Source organism: Cydia strobilella, chromosome 6 (genome assembly GCF_947568885.1).
Source record: "Cydia strobilella chromosome 6, ilCydStro3.1, whole genome shotgun sequence".
Lineage (NCBI taxonomy): Eukaryota > Metazoa > Arthropoda > Insecta > Lepidoptera > Tortricidae > Cydia > Cydia strobilella.
Window position 1 is genome coordinate 12,958,757 of NC_086046.1, and position 25,488 is coordinate 12,984,244.

General features: G+C 35.8%; 1 protein-coding gene across 1 annotated transcript in view; it reads right to left on the minus strand.

The window, feature by feature from the left end:
• Positions 1-23,564, minus strand: part of LOC134742439 (speract receptor-like) — a 347,982-nt gene extending 324,418 nt beyond the window's left edge. The window contains exon 1 of the mRNA XM_063675589.1: positions 23,557-23,564. The gene's annotated coding sequence lies outside the window, so the exon portion shown is untranslated. The remainder of the gene's footprint in view (positions 1-23,556) is intronic.
• Positions 23,565-25,488: the final 1,924 nt, after the last annotated feature.

Below are 25,488 nucleotides of genomic sequence, written 5' to 3' on the forward strand. Positions count from 1 at the left end.
TGGGGTATTAAATGAAAGCCAATTAAATATCTTATATTTCAATTCTACACTATGTACCAAAATATACAATAGTTCAAGAGCAATTTACCAGGATATCAAAATGATGTAAAAAAATATCCGATGATTTGGGTTTTATAACCAAACCAAAAGTCGGACGTTAAAGCAATGTACTACAACATTAAAGATGATTCCTGCAGTCTTGACTAGATCTTCCCTTTCTTGGGCATTGTTGGAAGATGCCCAAGCGTCTTCCAGTACGTGTGAACGATATAAGAGCATTGAAAATTTTAAAAAATGTTACTAAATTAAATATTGGTAGGTACCATACCTACATAATTTACTCAAACAATTTTCTCTTCAAATAAAAAAAAAATCTAAAATACCGAATTTATTCAATAGATGACAAGTTTTTATTAAATGGTATCAGTCGTTCAGGATTGTTTTGAGAATTAAATGTACATATGTATGGAAGTTATGCAACCCAATTGCATTAAAGCAAAAAAATAGTCATTAATGACAATCGTACTCTACTTGCGAAACGCTCAATCTTACTAAACGGTACTTAACCGTGACGTCACGATGGAGTTGAAGCCGTCTTAAAAGTATGGGAAACAATAAAATGTATATAGTTGCAATACAATCAATCAAACGAATGGTCCCTTTTTTATTTTGAGTAAAAAGATAACTTAATTTCGAAACTTATACTCTTAGATTTCTTTACATTTTATTATCGTTAAATTGCTCGTTATCTAGAGTTAGACCAAGAAAAGTCTGCAGCAATTACGATAGCATACGCAAAATAACACTTGTGTTATTTTAAACGTCAAACTTCTATGAAATTATGACGTATAAATAACACTTGCACTGCGTGTGCTATCGAAATCACTGCAGACTTTTCTTGGTCTAACTCTATCTGTTTAATTAGATTTTTTTAATAAAATTTATCATATCGGCGGCATCACTATTGCCAATATTGGTATAATGTTGTTAAAAGGAAGCCCCTGACCATCGACAAATATTGACTGTCGTCGGCTGAATATTCTACCAGCCAGTTACTACAACCGCACGAGTAAATGGCTCCCATGTTTCACGGTGTAAATGGGCACTATTCAAAGCTATTCAGTCCACAGTCCGTTAACTCTCAGAATGACATTCGTTTTTCGGGTAAAATCGGACATAATCGCGTAATAGAAAATGACAGTGTCTTACTGATTTAGTTGCAATCCAACACCCGAAGAGTGCAGTCGTCTTTTCAGCCTTAAACTATATAGAGTAGTTAATACCGCCATAACTAGCAGGTAAATATTTAATTTCATATTTTTCAGCAATTAATTTAATGGGGACTCATCTCAAAAAGGGTATTTCTGTAAATGGTCAATCACGAGAAATCATATAGATAACGTATATAAATATTTTTGAAAAGAAGCGGAAACCTTTAAGAAAAGTGATAATTGTAAATATTTTTATAAAATTCAAGACCGGGTGATAGAAGTAACAGAAATTCAAAAAATACATTAAGAAAAATATTAAGCGAAGCCGACCAAATAAAAAGCCTCCATCCATGCCCATTGAAACGCCAAAGAAAAAGAGACCGAAAATAGTTATTTGTTATACAAGGGTGCAAAGTTGTATTTTACCCGCGAGTGTGGAATTGAAACACGAGCACGCGAAAGGATTCTATAGTTGAACCACGAGCGAAGCGAGTGGTTCTAAAATAGAATCCTGAGCGTAGCAAGTGTTTCAACACACGAGAAGTAAAATACATTTGCACCCGTGTGTAACACAAAACTTTTTCTCTCACTATAGCGAGGAAAGTGCAACATCCACAGGCGTTAGATCATCTTCATCACTGGAATCACTTATTTTGTACGATATTATAACAGAAAACACTGGAAATTCTGATTTTTGCGTGAGTCGGTGAGAATTGTTTTTAAGTAAAAAATTTGTTGACAAATGACAATGTTGACATTTCTGTTCTGACCTGACGTATGAAATGTCAACGATGCGTTTTGAAATTGCATCGACTCAACTTGTGCGTTCAGAATTATATTTAACATCATTATAAAAAATCTAACGTTTCTTATGGAATTTTAAGGTTTATGACTTAAAATTATTAAATAAAGCTAAATTTGGTATTTTTTATTAGATTCTCAAACCATTTATTTAATGATAATTAATATCGAACGAACCATTTTTATGAGCGTTTTACGTTTTGTTATCTGTCAAGCTACTTAAACACGCTCCATTCAAGGTCAAATTACTTTCCCCACTAGTGGATAAAATGCGTTTTTCCCCGCTTGTTTTAAAGGATAAAAGACGGCTTTCCGAGCTAGTGAGGGGAAAAGGACTTTGTGTTCAATCTGGATAGTTTTGATTACGATGTAATCTGGAGGATGGTATATGATTTACATAATAGATTCAAAGATCTCCCGAATTTGAAAAATTGTATATTTTTACCATATGAACTGAAATATGTGACTGGTATTAACAACTATATAATAATAAATGACGGTGTGACGTTCTTTTTTCAAATTACCTGACGAATTTCAAATTCTGATTCTATTTTATTTAGATTATGACAAAAAGTCAAATCGCAATATAGTCATCAACCGAATATTAAGCATAATGTCATATAATTAGGGCTTATTTTACATTGAGAAAATAGGTATCCTTAACTTTTTTGCGGTAAGTTTAAAACTTTTTGTGATTTAATAAGAAAGCAGAACAGCAGTATCACCTTCGTACCCGATCAGAGTTAACGGACTGTCAATTAAGCGCTGATCAAATAATTATTAACTGTACACAGTATTGGAGTTAATAATTAAAATTTGAGGAAAAAAGTTATATTTTTTTCTTCTTCATTAACTGCGTGGTTCGTACAGTCAGCAAGTGATCAATTGTAGTCCGGCAAACTAATTTTCAAAAGAAAATTATAATTAAATTAAATTTACATTTTTCAAATTCGCCGCCTATTTCTACTGGCTTGCCAAATAATATACACTTTCGAAATGGCTACCGTGTGCAACTATGGAGCGTGAACCTCAGGTTCCTGTAACAAAAGTATATAAGAAATAAATGGGGAAATAGTACTGACATAAATGATCTATTACCAACACTACAGACTCCGACGAATGTAGACCCTACTTTATTAAATACAAAATTCTGACATTAACATCAATGTACATTTTAGAAATCTGCAAATTTGTCAGGAAACACCCGGAATTCTTTCCAAAAATTGCCGACCGTCCTCGATGTTTTGAAAGTAGATTTAAGAATAACCTGGCGCCACCGACAAGTTCTGTACTAAAGCTACATAAATCAAGCCCAAAAATGATGGCCATCAAAATTTATAATAAAATCAGCGACGACATTAAATTGCAGACATCAGAAACGCTATTCAATAAGCAGTTAAAGGACTTTTTAATTAATAAGTGTTGTTATAGGCTTAAAGATTTTTTGGAAGATGAAATGTAATTCTTTTGTAGTTTAGTGTATTTATTGGACATGTCTCATTTTACAATTTTTAATTTAAGCTTGAAATTGACATTATATAGGTATCGATATTTTTGACATAAACTTACAATCGTTTTAAGCATGTATATTATTATTGTATATTTAATTTTATAAATTTTGGTAAAATAAAATCAGTTATTGACTTTAGAAATAACTATACATATATTATATAATACAACTATGAAATTATTAAAAGTTAACTGTCACACTGTCAAATATATTGTACATATATAAATTAATCTTTAGATTTAAGATAATTGCCTTGCCCTACCAGGGCCCATGTGAAACTATTATATATGTAACACCTGTGTACCATGGATGCAATAAATAAATATGAAAATATGAATATGAATAAATACTCACCAAAATCCAGTATTTTATTTGTATACGTCTCATAAATCGCTGCCCAATACTCGATCGAGTAGTACGGTGTCCGACGCCGATGGACTGATGGGTGTCGTGTGGCCACCTCGTTATCGCCCCGAATATCAGGTTCTAGGCGATATCTATTGCTTAACGAAATCGCCTCAAATTAACCAGTATAGCTAGCCGACGCACACCGATTTACAAGTAAGATCTACAGCCATGCCTGCAGGCAACATTGACAATGTGAGGCGAGAATCAGACACAGATTTGACAGCTGGGTACCTGTCTACTGCATGCTTACGAATCACCATAAACACGAGGAGCGTATATGACTGTGAGGCAGATTTGACGCGTAAAGAGCAAATATGCCAACTTAAACTTTGTGGTCTTCAATTGTGATTTTTTGTTATAGAATTCGAGGTCAGTAAAAGATACCTATATATTATGTTGTTTGCATGAAACCTTGTGCTTAGTGAGCGTTAGGAATAACTGTAGAAGCAGGATCCTACATTGACCAATCGCTCAACCCCTTATCCAATCTCGTATTATTTGACCGACCTTAAGGGGCCCACTGATTACCAGTCCGCCGGACTGATGATCAGTTAATTGGCCCCTTTAGATGCATAGTTACCATTACTCCGACTAATGGATATCAGCGTTTCAAGTGATTTCTAGAATGCCTACATTTTATATGTTTCTTAGCATATCAATAAGAAACTCCCGTACGTACAACATATAAATCAGCCCAGATTATTCTTAAAACTTACTAATTGAAATGAATTCGAAAACTTATTGGTTTCATGCATTCGCCCGATCGCTCTATTGCATAACCGAATATGAAAAAGCGACTCACTGATGACACTTATTTCCACTGAAATTCAAATTTTATTGGTTGACGTCGACGTTGAGAGCACTTTTATTTCAATGCCTACTTGAATAAACATTTACAAAGTGAAAGCAAGAATATGCAATAACAATTTCGAGTGGACATTTTTTCGGTGACAGTTTCAATTAGAGGATCGTGAGAAAGCGAGCAGACAGTCTCCGTCCGACGTGAGAAGCATTGACATGGCGACACAATACCTGTCGTGTCTGCGAAAAGAATTCTTCCAAATTGCAACAAAATATATACCTAGTAACTAGTTACAAAATTTCAAACAATTTTACGCTTAAATCTAATGCAATAGGGCTTGTAATAAATTGACTTTTCAAATGTAGGTAGTTAGTCTGAAAATGTTAAGCTCGTTCCGTAGACGTGCTACCCCGTGGCATTTCGTAGAGGCCATTGCTACGAACTGTAACTACCACAACACGGCGTAAAGGTTCTACGTACCTACTCAGCTACGACCTCGCTACGACTGACGAATAAATCGACGATCCCGATGAAGAGGCCAACTCAGACGTAAACCGTACACTGAAATCATTTGATCTCTAAATGATTTACTTTAGTTATCGTGCGTACCGCTCTAGCCAATGCATGTACGGACAAGTACAAACGAAATGCACGATAGCTAAATGTCATCATTTAGATATCATTTTGATGTTAGTGTACGTTTGAATTGGCCTTAAAATTAGATCCCAACAAAAACATAAATGTGAAATGGGAGCCAAGTTGTGTCGTTGTTGACTCCGGCAATAAAAGAATTGAGATCTATATGGGTGCCAAGTTCTGTGCTGTGTAGAAAATTCTGAAATTATAAAGGATTTGACTTGGCTAGTTTTTACCAACAAACCAAATTTAAGAAATTTAACAAACAAATATAATAGCCTATTTATACGTAAACCTATAGCAATACATATTCATCAACTAAATTAATTATAGTGGTTGGAATGGTATCAAACAACCTAAGATAAGATATAAAGTATATATTGAAATTCTTGGTTTTACCTATTATAAGAAGATAACTTTATTAATTGAAATTGGATTAGAGAATGCAAAATTAATTACAATTTCTTACTAGATAATTTAATTACTGCATAATTGAAAATGTTGTACACAAATTTTCGTATATGCAAACGAATTACTTGCAGATGTCTAGAGTTAATAATATATAATAAATATAGGGGACATCCTACACAGATCAACCTAGCCCCAAACTAACCTAACTTGGTCTAACTAAGTTAGACCAAGAAAAGTCTGCAACGTTTTTGATACTTAGTAGCACACGCAGTGCAAGTGTTATTACGTCAAACTTCTATGAAATGATGACGTATAAATAACACTTGCACGGCGTGTGCTATCAAAATCGTTGGAGACTTTTCTTGGTCTAACTGTATTAAGTTAACAAAATAGAATAAATACCCGAAATTAAACTTTTGAGTTAGAATTACTTTTTTATTGAGGCTTTCATTTAAAATTATTATAATAAAATGACTTGATATAAAGGTAGGTGATCTATTCCTGCAAATTTTCATAATTTTGACTTTATTATTTACAATAGGTTTATGCCAGTAACCAAAAAGTAGGAGATAAGCATAACGCATATTTAAGGTCCAACCGACTCTCAAATGCTTGTTTTCATTCTAAGCCGTAGCTAATGGCCACATTTGACACTGACCTATAGTCAATAATGGTCAAGCACCAAGGCCAAGGCTTCAAATTTACCCTTAAGTTTGGTTATCGGCCCGTATCGGGCGAGGTGAGGCCTCCGCCGGAAATAATAGCCGCACACACGCGAGCCCCGCTTTAATATTACATTTCCTTCCACATTTCATTATCCTCGAACGATTTTTGATAACATAAATCACAAATCCAATGTTCCGATTCAAAGTTATAAATTGTAAGATCACGGTTTTCATACTCATAGATCTAAAATGCAAGCATAGAAATATCCCCACATACAATAATGTCGCGCTGTGTGAACGTAAGATGCTATTATAATGACTCTTAATCAATTCACTTCTCTCTGTTTTATTTATAACTCATCACTCAAACGAGTGTAGAGAGATCTAAGCTGTAAAAAATATTTTTGAGCATGAAAGCTGGCTGCTAATTAGAAGTTTTTGGTTCGTGCTACACGAAAAATTGGACCTGCGATTGAACATGGTACCTACGGTACCTATGGTATTTTTAAGTGTTTTGTGTTGCTTATCAGTATTGTAATATGTACTATGAGTACATACAATCGAAAAAAATGCTAAGCTGAAATTACAAAATAATACAAATGAACAAAATCGTCAATATCGTGATTATTGAATAAACAGATTGTATCTTCCCCACAAAGTGCGTAATAAAGAGAGGAGGAATAGATATTAAAGATTATGAAAGAGTAATATCAATATGAGTATAAATGAAATCCATTTAAGCGTCCTCAATATGGCTTATCCCTATTATATGATCCAGCTGACACTTAGTGTGAAGAAACTAACATGAAAATCTCTGGCGAGACTAGTTAGTTATAGGTGTCATAATGTATTTCTATAAGCCAGAGAAAGAAATGCGTTTAAGTGCCTACTGTTTACGTCTTATGTAATTATGCTTCTTATTACATACTGTACGAGTGGTAGAAATTTTCTTGAACATGGGTTAAATTCTAATCACCCATGAATAGACCTTAAAGTACTACAAATTATATTTCCCATCGACTTAAAGCAGCGAACTATTTTTCTAGTAGTTCGCTTCGTTGAACTATTTTTTTTTTTTGCCCGAATGCTCCGAGGTTGGCAATGTACACTCATTAAAGAACGGCAACCGCGAAGCCAATTAGAAGCCAGACATTGAAAGGACCTATTCAAGGAAGCCATTGATTGGAATTACTATTGGAATTAGCAAATAAAGCACAGTTTTATTATTAATGCACAAAGGGTTGACTTGTTATAATTAAAGTAAGGTAATTGTTTCCCTGTTACAAACAATACTGTAAAACTGTTTAATTCTGTTTCCAAGAGGAACTCAACTCAAGTGACCTTTCAGTCAATAAATGAAGAACCGGTCTCCATTGGAGCCCTTCACGGCGACGATTATAATAATCTACTTAGTATTCAAATAGATTGACAACCGTAACGATATGGTTAGTTTTTCGGGTCGTTTTGAAAATTGCTGCAATTTAATAACACGAGTCAATACTACCTACGATGGACTGCAAATACTATAGTACAATGGAAAACGAGCACCCTCGGCCTTGGCCTTCGTCATTGACGATTATGGGGTCCACCGATGTGTACATATGAATAAAGCAAAGTTTACAGCAATCACGACGGTAAAATGTCGATTTGTACAAAGATTATCCCGCAATTTCTTTGATACCTATTGATTCGAAATAGTTTGTTAAAAATGTATAAAATAATTATACAGAAGCAATTACAAAAATAAAAGTTTTGTTTATACCTATCAAATTTCTTCGTAACCTTTATAAACCATTATTTGAACATTATTTTACCAGTAGTTGTTTAAACTACGGCCCACATTCCTAGTAATAGATAACTACGCTCATAATGGCATGAAAAGCCATAAATCTGAAACGCAATCTGGCACTGGGTGATCATTTTACAGGAGACCCCAGGAGAATACCTAGCTGTACTGTAGCAAAGCCACTCCGGGCCCACCTAACTTCAGCCCGGGTGTCACTCATTATACCAAACTCGTCTGTACTTTAGACAGCTGACAGCTCGGTAATGCGTTTGCGAACTAAAGCCAAACTTTGACTTCTTTATGAATCACTTAACTATTATGCTTTCGATATTACAGTGTAAATACAAAATTAAATTAAAAAAACCGGCTAAGTGCGAGTCGGACTCGCGTTCCAAGGGTTCCGTACATTACACAATTTAAACAATGTATTTTTATGTGAAATGTCTTTAAAAAACCCGTAGGGGTCGGATCAAAAACTATAAAGTAATTAAGTCCGACTCACGCTTGACTGAATATTTCTAATAGGTTTTCCGGTGATCTATAGGTAAAGATCTATTTTGTGTATTTTTTTTCAAAATATGGTAATTTTTTGACTATTTTCTTGAATAACTTCTAAACTATTTGTTAAAATTATAAAAAAATATATTTGAGATTCTCACAATGAGCTCTTTCATTTGATATGTAACACAATATAGTTTGACAAACTTTATTTTTTAATTTTCTCATTTACCCCCCAAAAGTGGCCCCCGTGTTTAAAATTAATATGTTTACGTTACATGTCCATCTTTGGGTTACAAACTTACGTACTGCGCAAATACATGTATACCTACTGCTAGATAAGAGTAAATGTGATCCGGGAGAGGTGGTGCTTCCTGCCGTCATACAGTTTTTACTAGTACGGAGGAATCGTTTCCTGCTCTTATGAACAACATGATGTAAACTTAAAATTGTACTTAAAGGAAATGAATAAATTGAAATTGAAATTGAAATATGTGTACCAAATTTCAACTTAATTGGTCCAGTAGTTTCGGAGAAAATAGCCTGTGACAGACGGACAGACAGACAGACAGACAGACGCACGAGTGATCCTATAAGGGTTCCGTTTTTTCCTTTTGAGGTACGGAACCCTAATAAAACTGACTTCAAACGGGAAAAAATAAAATATTATCTCGTTTTATATTTTCTTCTTCCTAGCCTTATATCCCATTTACTTGGGGTCGGCTCTCCTTATACGGCGTCGCTAGGAGCATCTGTCCTGGGTCGTCACTGGTGGTAATCTTTTTTCTTTAAGGTTCTTTTTTAAAAGACCTATCCATGTTATCTTGGGCCTCCCGCGACCCCTAGGCTTTTCACTCATCTCTAGCACCTTTCTCGTCACGTGGTCTGGTGGGCACCTCATGACGTGGCCATACCATCGTAGTCGATTTTCAGTGAGTTTTTCTTCGATTGGCCTTACTCTGAAACTGCCTCTAACGTGGATATTCCTAATATGATCCAACAACGTTACTCCGCCAGCCCATCTCAGCATCTTCATCTCCGCAGCATGCAGTTTAGCGACTTGTTCTTTTTTGAGTGGCCAACACTCAGAGCCGTATGTCATTGCCGGGCGCACAGCTGCCTTATAAACTTTGCCCTTAATACGAACTGGCATTCGTTAATCGCAGAGAACGCCTGTGAGCTCACGCCACTTCAGCCATCCAGTATTGATACGGTTAACGATATCTGCATCTATAGATCCGTCGTTTTGCATGTTCGAACCAAGATATTTGAAGCTCGTTACTTCGTTCAGAGGGTTGCCGTCCAAGTAGGTATTATGGGCAAAGAGTCTGGTCGAGTTATTTGCCACACATCTTAAATAGTCTTCCTAGAGATATAATAGATAATTTAGAAGAGGGTAAGCCCCATAAAATTAAAATAATGCTAAAAAAATGTTAATATTTAAGTTAAACATCATATTATATATAGCATATTATACGTGTTAAATAAATCCTCCTCCTCCTTGGTTTGTTCTCCTCAGTGCTGAGCGTCGTGACTTCCTACGTGGAGCACATGATTCCGGATAGCAGATTTCCAGGCATTTCGATCTCTTGCGACTTCTAAGGCATCATGGACCTTGATGGATAGCGATTTGCTAACCTGGTCGGACCACCGCGTTGGACTGCGGCCCCTTCTCTTTCCTTCCACCGAACCAGTGACCATTAGTTTTTCCAGGTTGTCTCCAGTCTTCCTGGCTATGTGACCGAACAAATCAAGAACTCTCCGGAGACACGTGGTTGAAAGCCTGGTGGTTACTCCGAGCTCCTTCAGTATTGAGACATTGGTCCGGTGTTCAGTCCAAGATATGCCGAGCATTTTCTGCCAGCACCACATTTCAAAGGCATCAATGCGCTTTCTATCAGCCGATTTAATTGTCCAGGTCTCAGAGGCATACAGAAAAATGGAGAATACGAGCGTGCGCACTAGCTGTACCTTGGTTATGCGTGTGATATTCCGATCAAATCGTATCGTTAAATAAATAGTAATAATATAAATGTAATAGAAATAAGACCATAATTAGCGTAGAATCTATTACAGTGTAGATTAGGCTAAGTCTGTAAGTAGTTATTGTAATTTCTTTTTTGAAATAAACAGTTCAAATTTTAATATTTTTTTTAGAAAATTGTGCTGCGGAGGTTGGCGCCACTGAAGTTGCAGTGCATCACTTCGGTCTGCTGTCGGCTTACTCGCAGTCCGCCGTCCTCCAGGGCTACTCTCCAGGTTTCAGAATGTTTTGCAGCTCTTTTACGTCTTCGCTGATCAAAACTATGTCATCTGCGTAGAGCAAATCCCATGGGGGTTGACGTTGTATATGCGACGTGAGGTGGTCTATAACCAAATTGAATAATAACGGGCTGAGAGCTGATCCCTGGTGGACACCCACCCCCACATGGAATTCAGCGCTATTGCCAGCTGGACTTCGAATGGTTGACTTTACGTCTTTGTACATGTCCATCACTATAGAAATATAGTATTCTGGAACATTTTTGGCGCGTAGTGAGTGCCAAATGAGTTTTCTGGGCACGCGGTCGAAAGCTTTCTCCAGATCGATGAACACCATGTGGAGGTCGGTTCTGCTATCTCTGTAATTTTCAATCAGTAACCTGAGTGTGTGGAGGGTATCAGCAGTGGACTTTCCGGCTACAAAACCACATTGGTTCTCACTGATATTGGTCAGCTGGCCGAGTCTTTTGCTTATAACGTGTTCCCAAATTTTGAAGGAGTGTGGTATTAGCTTTATTGCTCTGTAGTTCCCACAGTCTCTCAGGTCACCTTTGTTTTTGAAAAACGGCACCAAGTAGCTACGTCTCTGTCGGCGGCAGATCGTAAAATCGGGCATATCGAGATATTCCTAGGCATATCATGAAACGCCGCCCTTTCACGATCTGACTAAGAATAACCCAGGCATATCACGATCTGCCTAATAAAAGAGGCGGCAGATCGATCATACCAATTGCATTCGTTGATATTCCTAGCTTCATCCCGGGCGCATCGTAAAATAACATAAAACGCCGGCATTTCGCGATCTGGCTAGCGACCACTAGCCATATCGTGCAATCTTCAAGGGTTTCAAGTGGAAAGATAAATATCAATTATAAATTAGAATTATATTGTATTAAGCGACTATATTTTACGGTTTTACAACAAAACAAAATGGAAAAACAGCTAGATCACATATGATGCCGTATAAACTAACAGTCAAACTCGATCAGCTGATGCTTTTCCGCCATTTTGCCGCAAACCAAATTGCGAAATCGCCGTGAAGGGGTGATATTCCTAGGCAGATCATGAAACGCCGGCATTTCATGATCTGCCCAGCGAACACTAGCCATATCGTGCAAACTTCAAGTTGAGATATTCCTAGGCATATCATGAAATGCCGCCATTTCATAATCTGACTATGCCTTACAAAAGATGCGGCAGATCGATAGGAGCAATGTATTCGTCGAAATTCCTAGCTTCATACCGGGCGCATCGTAAAATAATTGCATTTTTTACCACTGGTGGCGCTGCATTCTATGTGGCGCTGCGTCCGCCAGTGTTTCCAGATCCTACCCATTAGTGCAGAGCAAATTTAAAAAACATAGGCGCGAAGGAATATCGTAGGTACGTATCTTTTGTGAAAATTGTGTATTGGTAAAGCTCCCTCCAGACTATGGGCGTCACACTGTGTGTGTATCGCAGCACGACTTCGCGGAGATGACGCATGACTCCACACTCGCACAACTTCACGGCGATTTCAATGCGACGATCTTCCTAGGAATATCACACCTTGAAGTTTGCACGATATGGCTGGTGGTCGCTAGGCAGATCATGAAATGCCGGCGTTTCATGATCTGCCTAGGAATATCACAACTTGAAGTTTGGCACGATATGGCTAGTGGTCGCTAGGCAGATCATGAAATGCCGGCGTGTCATGATCTGCCTAGGAATATCACCCCGTGAGGTTTGCACGATATGGCTGGTGATTGCTAGGCAGATCACGAAATGCCGGCGTTTCATGATCTGCCTAGGAATATCACAACTTGAAATTTGCACGATATGGCTAGTGGTCGCTAGGCAGATCATGAAATGCCGGCGTTTCATGATCTGCCTAGGAATATCACCCCGTGAAGTTTGCACGATATGGCTTGGTGATCGCTAGGCAGATCACGAAATGCCTCGATCGGCCTAGGAATATCTCGATATGCCTGGTTTAACGATCCGCCGCCGACATCTCCATTCGTCCGGAATACCATCTGTCAGAATACCATTAAACAAATCCGTCAGAAAAGAACTTTAATTATCATCACATCACTTCAAACGGAAAAAAATAAAATATCATCTCGTTTTATATGCGCTAGCAAACTGATACGTTTGAAGTCGGTGCCAAGCCAAATCTTAAAAGCGTCAAGTTGCCGTCAAACCGAATGCCAACCCTGGTATAGTTTGATAAGAACAAAAGAACCAGTATTGTAACTATTTAGCTTGGCACCGACTTCAAACGTATCAGTTTGCTAGCGCATATAAAACGAGATAATATCAATTTTTTTTCCGTTTGAAGTCGGTTTTATTTTTTATTTAAAGATTAATTTTTATTTTTCCATTTTTAGTGTTTCTTTATCTGTCTGGCCAAACTGTCACTAAACATTTTTGCACTTCGGGTAAGTTTCAAGGTCTGGATCTAAGCTATCAAGATTTGAGGAGTTGGACCTCATGGAACACAAATTTTCCTTCAGAACTTACTTGTGCTTAATTAATATAACGAAGAGGACTTAAATCGCCAAAATTTAAATATGCGTTGTTAAAGAGGCCCGTTCTGGTCATCATCAGTAGTTCCACTTCATCAGATGGTACTGTTTTTTATGAAAGTGCTTGGTTTGTTGATGAAAATACTAATACCGATATTTGTATGCCTATAAGATTTGAGGAATTCCCTGGATTCCTAATGGATCCCATCATCAGAACTGGGTTTTGACAAAAACGGGACCAACTTACTATACACATTCAAACAAAAAAACAGTTTTCCAAATCGGTTCACCAATGACGGAGTTATGTGTTACCTCATAACTCCGTCATTGGTACATACAAAAAAAATACGGTCGAATTGATAACCTCCTTTTTTGAAGTCGGTTAATTAATGGAGAAGCGTTAGTGAAAGTTAAGAAAATAAGAGGGAAAATGCAATTGTGTCTATTCAGACACTTAATTTACACACAACACACACACACAGAATTTTTATTTTTTGCGCAAAAAACGAAACTGTTTCAGGAAAATTAACTCAATCAATTATGCCTACGCTTTAGCGCACCGTAACGCTATTAACTTTGATGGAGCTTTCATGAAATCTATTATCCTTATTCCTTATATGAAGAGTGATAACATTTATGGAGCATAACATAACTGTGTAAAGCTCTATTGACATGCAGGTTGACTTCTTAAAGTTTGAAAAAATGACAATGGCACAAATATGGAATTAAAACTAAATAATATACCAACTACTAGTGAATAAATTTCTAATTTTGGACAAAGAGTCAAAGTGAATATCAAACCTGTCACTATATTTATTAATTAAAATGCTCAAGCGTGGTACCGGGGAGTTTGACCCTAAAGCAGTTCGGCGCTGGGGGCGAGACAGTGGCTTGATAGCAAAACGCGGTGTTCTTCTAGGCACTGAGAATAAAAGCTACTCAAGAGTTGTGGACAATCTACTTTATAATTATTTAAGCAATTGAATATCTGACGTGAATTATAAGTATATAAACATTTCAACAATTGCACGAATTGTAAAGAAATAGCCAAGTCGTTAGCGAAGTATCTGCGTGCGAAGGACGCGATACAAATTCCGAATCAACGACGACACGAAATTAAAAGTTGATTGACAGTTCTCCACTGCACCGTGGCCATCATCCACACACTTATCTACGAGATATTATCATGAAATCAACTTCAAGAAAACTTCAAATTTGTCATAAATGTTAAATTAGATAAACGATAAACTTGGTAAGGACAGAACGTTTTAAATTTTATCCTTGCCGAAATTGTTTATTCTTACGCAGTTATTTTAAATATCAAACTACTTTACAGTAGGTGTAATAATTTATAGGCGGAATCACACTTGCTTTTAGTCATAGAACTTTAAATTCAATTTATTGGCTTTCTACAACGTATTAAATTTCGGGTATATCGTAAAGGGGTCGTTCTCTGAGAATATGTCTGCGTTTGCGTCTAATTGCCACGACTCTTCATACATTTTGTATGGGTCGCGGCAATTAGACCGCTGACATATACGTGTTACGTATTTTTTGAGATTAACCGAAAGCCCTTTCGATAAACTGAATAATAAAAAACGAGCAAGTTCAAAAATGTTCAGAACTGGCACTGAAATGTTCATGTGGCATAATTTACAAGATAATTTATCAATTAAATAGAACGGAAGATGAAAGAGCTGTAATGGGAGGTACAGCACCAATACTGTAATCAATCAATTTTCAAAAGATTTTTCTTTAATATCGCAACATTAGCCATTTTTGCCTACTTTTGCGATTTATTCTATTATTCTCAAGTTTACTGCTTCAAATTAAAGTTGTTAAAAGAATTTACTTTAAGATGGTTACATTTTTTTTGTAATGTTTGATTTACCTACCAAAAAGGCTAATCCGACGAAATGAGTTTCTTCTGTCAATTTTGGCGGCATGCCATTTATTTAATGCTACTTTTCCTTATTAAACTAATTTTTTTATGAACATACCTAATATGAAACAATTAATTAATGTCAACAACCAGGCTTAATTTTTTTAAAGGGCTGTTGTTTATTGTTTAGCCGATTTTTTAAATTAATTTTTTTGAGAAGAAATTATTTCAGTTGTTTTTTTTTTAGTTCCAGGTAAAAGAAGCGTTATTATAAACGGTACCTAATCCTAGCGTTCCCAACAAATATTAGGGTTTAGTAGATTGTTAACCAAGGGTTGAAATGGTGCCTTTCACCCGAGTTAAACACTACTTTTCATACCGAATGCGAGGAAACCAAATAAGACAAGGCAATTTTGCAAAATCGATAATTTTTAGGGTTCCGGACCTCAAAAGGAAAAACGGAACCCTTATAGGATCACTCGTGCGTCTATCTGTACGCAACACCTGGTTCTGCAACAGCTGAACAGCCTATTTTCTCCGAAAGTAATGGACCAATTAAGTTGAAATTTGGTACGTATTTGTGACCCAAAGACGAACATGTAACGTAAATAAATGAATTTTAAACATGGGGGCCACTTTTGGGGGGTAAATGAGAAAATTAAAACATAAAGATTTTCAAACTATATCATGTTTTATATCAAATGAAAGAGCACATTGTGAGAATCTCAAATTTTTTTTTTGTAATTTTAAAATAAATAGTTCAGAAGTTATGTAAGTATTTCAATCCCCCCCCCCCCCCCCGTTTATCTCCGAAACTACTCGGCCTAAAATTTTGAAATTAATACAAATCATAGTTCTTTAAGGGTTCCGTTTTTTCCTCTTGAGGTACGGAACCCTAAACATAATGTTTTTTTTTTATTGGTAATAACTTTGACACTAGGTTAATTACAGAAAATTTTATAGGACATTAGAAATATAAAAAGCTTTCGGGTTCCTCAAGAGCACGTCGTATTTATAATGCTAATTTGGTGTTCGAGGCCAATCAAATTAGATCGATAAAAAGCTTTTTAAGGGATTAATTCCTAGCAAGCTGGAAATCATTTTAATACCTTCATTTTGTCCTATGTAAATGCGTGTAATCCGAGTTTGCGCAAACCCAGGAGATAGGGAAGGATATACCTACATATAATTTTAACCAACAGTATAACTTGAAAAAGACGCAAAACGAACATGGACATAGTGTGGACGTAGCTCAATCCTCGACGCAACCGTGACACGCCTACTACGCGTTAATTAACGACGGTCTTAAAATTAGTAAACTCATTTTTGTCGGCCGTGCCGCAGAATAATGCGATGCTTGTAATTAACTCGCAACTGCTGACACGCGTCACCTCACGAGTCGTGAGTTCTTTGTATTATTTGGTAAGAAGACACGCACATTTAGACCTAAACAGGTCAACTAGGGAATAAATCAAATTATTTTATGAAATATTTTGATTTGTGTTTTTTAAGTAGTCACATACTATACAGGATGTTTCTGACCATGGGGCTTTAAAATCAGGGCTCGATTCTACTCGCTAAACTTTTATTATGGGACCAACCCCGAAATCGCGAAAAAAAACTTGGCTCTTTCATACATTTTGGCTGATCAGATGTCGACGTTTTCTATGGAAAAGCTAAAAAAACATTCGCGATATTAGGGTTGATCCCATAATAAAAGTAGCTCAGTTTAGCGAGTAGAATCGAGCCCTGAATTTAAAGCCCCATGGTCAGAGACATACTGTATATAAATTATAAACTGAAATAGATAACCCTAAAGAAAAATCCCCTAATGAAATAATAAAGAAATACCCCGCCTTGGCCACCGGTGGCCTTGGTAACTTTTGCTTTAGTGTATGATATCTATTTCAGTTTAAAAGCAGGTCAATTGTTAACAAAAACTACAGCATACAGGCCGGCCCAAAAATACGTTGACAAAGAATTTTTAGAAATATTTTTCATACTTACACATCTTTTACGAAATGTCATTTAAAATTAAACTTACAATCATATAACTACTTTAAACAAAACGTATTATCTTCAAAATGTACTCCTTTGGGTTTTGAAACACAAACGCAAACGTTTGTAAAAATATCAACGAATGACGCATTAAAAAAATTGTAAATGTATATTTGGCAAACCTATACTTAGTTCAGGCCTTAATTGAGTCTCAATTCGCCCACATTTGATTAATTCCGTTGTGTTTCGTAAATGAATAATGAAATATATTTTATTTTATTTATTTCATACATCTATCTGTTTACAGCTAGTGCCGATACACTTACATGTAGGTACCTTAATAGTAATAAAACAATGAATCAATAAAATTAAAACTAATTACAGTTCTTATGTATGTTGGTACATTTTATTTGCATTTCGCCCAACATTGAGCATACGGCTGTTCAACGATATAAAACTGGTCCCATGCATCTAAGCGACAATCTTAATTCAATAGGGTTGGCAACTGTCAATGGTTTGTATAGATGGCGCCATCATAGCTTGCCCCTTTCTCATCGAGGCTATAAAAAAAAACAGGAATTTGACACAATTCTAGGGATTGACAGGGCAAGCTATGCTGGCGCCATTTGTAAAATACTTCGACCGGCCAACCCCTTGCGTTGCGATTTTGGTATCGTTCAAAACCAGACAGAGCCTTTTAGTCCCAGACAGGCATTTGAGAATATCAGCAATTTAAAATCTTTTGCTGAAACGTTGATGCACTATAGATAAAAAACAAAGCATTAGTAGACTGGTTGGTTCACTCGAGACTAGTACTACCAAATATCAGGATTTTCTTTTGAATTTCGGAAGAATACTGTTTAGTAATACCATCCCAAGATCCCAAGAGAACGCGGCGGAACTAAAAGAGAAAAATACACAAAATAAATTTCGATTATTTGTCAGGAATGTTGATGTTAATAGAAGGATGCTATAATTTCTTATTAAATTTTATGTAAAGACATGTCGTTTGTGAAACAAACGTTTCTCGTCGTATATGAAAATATGATAAAGAAAATTTTAGGTAAGTACTAATTTTATTTACATGCGTAAGAGAATTTTTTCTTATTTTTATATTTCACTCCTTTTTTTGTATTTACAAATAAAATTATTCTTACTCATACTCCTACAATACAATATCACTGTTTATTTACTAAATTAAGAGTTTTTAATTCTTTTATGGTAACCCTACATGAATCGGGTGCAGGTGCACTCGATAGCTGCTGAATCAAACATGCCGTGTAGTGCCAATACGTGTCTGCATCAAAGTAATCGAACGGTAATGAGCTCCGCGGCCCTTGACGCCCTTGTAAACATCCAGCTAAGCGCATAATTACATATTGTGAGATATTTAATGGTACCGTAATACCGTAACATGTGCCAACTTTGCTACAAAATTCGAAATTTAATTTAGATTTTATTATATTTATTATGCTAGGTATGATATTGTAATCACTACTATCATGTTGTAATAGTATAATAAAAATGGTTGGAGCACAATTACCCAGTGGGGAGCAAAGTATTAGGCACATTTTACGGTAGGTACTTAAAAAGTTGTTGAGCATTTTGGTATGGTAAATAAGGTAATACGATGTCAATTAACAATACGTGGTTTACAATTACTAGGTTTCTATATAATATGTTCATATCTTTCTGAGAAAATATCCTATAAGCGTACAATTAATACTTAAAGAAGTTCCAAAATAAATAATATTGAAGTTATTTTGAAACTTTAAATTCAATATAAACGTACACATTTAAAGTGTATATTCACGAGTCGAGACGATCTTAAATATGTAGGATGGTAACATGCTTAATAATTACGTAGGTAATTAACTAATTAATTAACCCTGAATCATCAATCTGAGTCAATAATAATTAAGTCACGACAACAGCAGAGACAGAATGTATCCAGACCCCGCTCATCACATTAAAATGCATCAAACTGTTTGGGCTACAAGCCCATGACACTTCAAAACCATACCATACTTGATATGTAAATATGTAATCAGATGATAGAGACACCTTTACATAATACTAATACAATTTTGCAAAATCTTATTAGTATCTCGGCAAATGCCACGTCGTACGAGCACCTCGTTCTATCATGATTCATGACATTCATCTGCAATGCAAACTAGTTTATGTTCCTCGATTTTCTGCATCAAAGCATATACCGTTGATACAATCACGTTACCTGCAGAAAAGCAATTTGGCTTCTAAGCGGATAGCATTAAATTGCACATAGTGTGTATAAGTAGTTCTTACACTTTACAATCAATGAGGGCTATCGTTTTTTTGCTCACCAGTTGGCGCCTCTGTTGATGGTGGTCCAAAAGACTATAGAACATCTGTCAGTCATTGAAGTGACAAGTGACATTTCGAACTATGGAAAAGACCACCATCTACACTAGCGCCCCTAGCGGCGAATTCATACGCGTTAGCCCTCATTCATGCCATTAAACATACATTAACTAGAGGGAGTATTATGGCTGCATTATTGTCCATGTAATTAAAGAAGATTTTGATGCCTATGAATCTTATTTACACGTACATACAATTTTGCGCTGCTGCAAATAATTTTCAATGCGACTTTAAAAAAAGATTTTTAACTTCAACCACTTTTAGAAGGTACCGTGAATCCATCACTTTTGACCCGTCGGTACTGGTAAATGTGCCCAATACGAAATCATGGACACAAATTAACGGACAAATAGGTATGACAATTCAACAATATATGTTGTGGTTTGAATATTATTTTACCACTTGATGGGTCGATGGGCGACATTTACCCTCCAGGGCAAAATTAGAAGGTATCAAAATGTTAAGATAAATAATAACGACAACAGCTATTACGAATTTTATCTACCGAAAAGGTATCTATTAAAAAGGACAAAGTCTAGCTAAGTATTCGTATTTTTTGTTGTTAATAATGTCAAACTTTTAAATTATATTAAAACAAAACGCTTGTTACTTTTAGAAGCCAAAGCTTCTTACGAGTAAGCCCTACTCGCAGAGCTTTCTGTTTATAGGGAGGCGCCGACACTGATATAACGGCTTCATTTTGATGCCCGTGTTCAAAAAGTAGTGTAGGTAGCCACAGCCAACCCTATTTTTGCGTTAATCCAGATTTATGACAAGAGGCAACCAGTGCTAGCAGGATTTAACTACATATGTAGTATATATTACATTCTCATTTATTTTCTGGAATTAATGTTGTGTTATAATAATTTTCGTAAAGGAGTAGGTACTTTAGATAAGAATTTAACGTGGTAATAAAACATACGGTAATTTGTACATTACATCCTTTGTTTGTATAACATTTTGTGGCATTTAAGAAACTTATATTTATTTGTATCTATTTTAACGGTTCAACATAATAAACCTCACTCAAACAAACAAACAAATCGTTTATTTACGAAACATTTTTCACAAATTGACATAAGAGATTGAACTTAACATAAATTAGATTTCACAATTAAGCGAATATTCATCGGCCCCAGACCAGGCGCAGCTTGTATCTCGGGAAGCGGGAAAATGGATTTTACTGAGAGATTTTAACTAAACTGAATATGACTCGTAATAGTTACCTTTTTTAAGTGTTACTAAGTGAAATACAATGGATTAAAACTATCAAACTTAATCCAGCTAACTATAAATATCCTGAGTAAGGTTAAACCTAAGTCATACGATTTCTCCTAACCAAATCAAGACCACCGCTAGCTTTGATATTTGTGTGTTTCCTTTTATTGAGGGGTGCAATAAAGAATATGTATTGTGTACTGTACTGTAGTCAACAGATGCCCATACAAACTTTATGAAAGAAATAAACAGCAGTCATCGTAACTCGTAAAATATGAGACGGCCGTCGGGATTATCCCTATAAAAAGCAGCAAAGTCGTAAATATACCATCATCTTCGCGGACAAGAATCGCATGCATAACTTCCAAATTTTTTACTACCTATATGTTTTCATATAAACAGGAAAATGTTTCCATTTCTACACATATAACTCTAGCCCGTGTACTACATTTTAATAAAACAATTATTGTGTGTATACACAGTGAGTTTACGTTAATTATAATAAAACACATTTTAAGAAAAAAGAGTTATACAAACGACAAACTATCCGTTTTGTAAACATCATTGACTTTTCATGTGTTGGATGTCTTCTGCCACCTTCTAAATAGACCACTTTATAAAAATAGAGTGCGTAAATGGTTACACGTAGGGCCGTAATACCGATTTATTTTTACCAACGTGCTCGGTTTCTGTATCCTCGGGTTGGCAAAATATTTGGCTTTCAAATTGGCTTTTCCTGTGTGTATTCAAATTCGTGAGCTCACGTGAGCTCGGGCAAGTACCATCGTCCACGTTGTTAAGTGACAATTCGTAAGCCCTATTGCAAAGCCGTAAGGTCCACAGGGTTTCTGTAATTCCCACGACCCAGTCCCGGGCGCATTTTGATCTTTCATTAGTTTATTAGTAGGTTTGGAGAACCATGAATGTGATATCAAGTAAAACGTAAGAACACATTTTTCATTCGTAACGTTTGTGATGTTACACGTCACACGTTAGAATACACCTTTAGGCCACTTCTCCATACAAACGGAGTCCTCCTTTTCCTCCCTGGATATTGATATAATGGAAAATATTTTTGCATAATTTGATGTCTATTAACCATACGTTTAACTTTTTTAGATGTGGGTTCCGTACCTTAAAAGAAAAAACGGAAGCCTTATAGGATCACTCGTGCGTGCGTCTGTCTGTCCGTCTGTCACAGCCTATTTTCTCCGAAACTACTGGACCGATTAAGTTGATATTTGGTACACATATGTAAGTTTGTGACCGAAAGACAGACATGTAACTTAAACAAATGAATTTTAAACATGGGGGCCACTTTTGTGGGGTAAATGAGAAAATTTTCAAAATTCAAGAAAATGGTAAAAAAATTACCATTCTCCTCCCCCCCCCTTTATCTCCGAAACTACTGGGTCTAAAACTTTGAAACAAATACGTAATATAGTTATTTACCTATAGATTACAGGAAAACTATAAGAAATGTGCAGTCAAGCGTGAGTCGGACTTAATTACTTAGTTTTTGATCCGACCCCTACGAGTTTATTAGACATTTCACTCACGTTTCACATAAAAAACTACATTGTTAAAAATTGTAATGTACGGAACCCTTGGAACGCGAGTCCGACTCGCACTTGGCCGGTTTATGATTATTGTAAAAATTAGGAGCAAAAATCGGATTTCATACAAATTTTTAAATGCTATTTTTTTATAATAATCAAAAAATTTAAAAATCGATTTATATAGTTTTAATTAGTTTTAATAAGCCTTTAACAGTTTTTTGACAAGTTTTCACTATGACGTTGATGCATCAAGGCGGTTTTTTTACATGTGGCCTACCGCGAAACGCGTAAATCGAAATTTTGTTATCTGCCTCTCTATCGATCGAATATGCAAGAGTGATAGAGAGGCAAAAACCGAACGGTTTCGATTCGATTATTTCAATTTTATCTTATGTTCTCAAGATGATACAAGATAGAAATCGAATACGGCTCCTGATTTAATTTTATATTTGCGCATGGAGATCAATTTGAGCTGAAAGTCTTGTGGCTTATTTTAATTTTTGTACAGAAAGACAAGTCAAGTGTCGAAAAGAGCCGAGGACAGCTTTATCAAAGCGAATGCAATGATATTCGTAAATAATTTACATATTGAAAGGAGGCGGTTGACTGCAAAGTAAAATAAGGTTTTATGTAGAACTTTTGTCCTCTTTTCAGTATTTAAATTTCGATGAGGGTTACCGCGTTTAATTTCGCCGCTAGGGGCGCTAGTGTAGATGGAGGTTCAGAATAATAACTAAAGCATAGAAGCCGGGCAAAAATGCTTCGCAAATACGTATACCCGTCCTTTACTTCTTTACGAATTAGATAATGTGTCGAAAAGAGATGCATATAAGCTTGTTATTCCTCATTTGTGTAGGGTGTCACAAGTTTGATAATTTGCTAGGGATGTAACTGTGTCGACTTTTTATATCGATAAATTATGCATAAGTTTATGTGCCGTGTAAAAAAATAATCACGAAATTGGCAAATTGATAATAGTCTGGCTAATGAAAGTTGAACCTGAAATAACGCGGCTATTTCAAGAAATCTGTAGCAGGCGGCTCGTTGAATACAAGTATTGCATAACTTTTATACTTTTTATAATTTTCATATTTAAAAATCACAAAAAGTATAAAAATTATGCAATCCTTGTAATCAAAGAGCCGCCTGATATGAGGATTAATGCATGTACCTAATATAGCTTTTATCTCATTTGCAGTCTACCACTCAGAACAGTCTCTCTCGTTTTTTTTATCATTAAAAAGAAGGCGAGCGATCTTAACGTGTCGTTTTATCGAAAAACACTTTAAAAATAAGTCACGACAAATATAATATAAGATTATTTACATACTTTTGCTTTCATAAGTCAAATATTGCTATATTTATATAAAAAACTTGTCAATAAAAAGACACGTGGAAATGGTTTACCTTTTTTTCCAATGCTAAAAGACTAAGTACTTATAGTTTCTAGTCATGTACCAAATAGGAAATGAAAAAAAAAAAACGTTCGTGTAATATATTTTTTTTATTTAATAATAGGGAAATATTACGCGAAGCTATCTGAGGGTCTATCGCGAAACAAGAAAATCGAACTTTCGTTATCTAGCATCTCTGTCACTCCTGCGTATTCGAGCGATAAAGAGGCCGAAGTTTCGGATTCGAGTTTTCCGGTAGGTCCCCTGAAAACTTGTCAAAAACCTGTTAAAAGTACAGTATGAATAAGTTACTCTACGGTGCACTAAAAAAAGCTAGTGCTGCACTCTGGTGACAAAAAATTGCAGTAATATCCCCTATTCCTCGTCCTTTGGAAATCTGAAATAAAAAGTTGAGTTTTGTGAGATAGGTAAGTAAACCAATAATATTAATAAAAGGAACATTCATCAATGATCATTAATGTCTTTTTTATTAGGGTTCCGTACTCAAAGGGTAAAAACGGGACCCTATTACTAATACTTCGCTGTCCGTCTGTCTGTCTGTCTGTCACCAGGCTGTATCTCATGAACCGTGATAGCTAGACAGTTTAAATTTTCACAGATGATGTATTTCTGTTGCCGCTATAACAACAAATACTAAAAAGTACGAAACCCTTGGTGCGCGCGTCCGACCCGCACTTGACCGGTTTTTAGTATTATACTATAGTCTGGCAAACACAATCTATCAGTAAGTAAGAACAAAGAAAACTATAAGTACAGTCGAAAGCAAAAATATCGGTCCAGTCCAGACAAATGGCTCAAAAATATTATTTATTATTTTATTTATTTTATTATTCAAATTAGTTACACAGCATTACAGTATTACTACCAAGGCACTGCGAACTACAAAACAAATAAAAATACAAAGATACAATACCCTACGAGAAAACACAAAAATTTAAGATTTGGGCGACGACATAACAGCGTGGCTCCGTTGCGTCGTCTGGCTTGGTGTAGAATTCGGCAAGTTGCCCCGGAACCGCCGAAACACCACACCCTTCGGCCAGAAGTCCCCGCTAGCGATGGTAAATATGTGAACACGACTTTATTGGCTGAGCGTACACATATTTTTGAGACTTTGAGAATGTATATATATTTATGCCCTTGACTGTACTCATCAATTAAAATGAGACAGTCCTGGGCCAAACTATAAGAAAGCTGTAAATGTCGATAGGTTATTGATCTGAGGTCGATACATCACTATGCCAAAAATATAACCTTTCATAGTTAGTTAGCAGAAAATTTCGAAAATATATGCAAAAATCTATACAGACTTGAATGCAAGTAATAATTACATAAACAATATATCGGTTTCAATGTTTAGGGTCAGGTCCTATAAATTAATTTCTTCAAAATTGAACAAAACTCACTCATTTTCTTTTCTTCCTGTATGCGATTTACAGCCCTCGATCACACAAGACATTATCACATAGGGAACTTCAAACCATTACAAATAAAAACTTAGCACGTTTTCCAATAA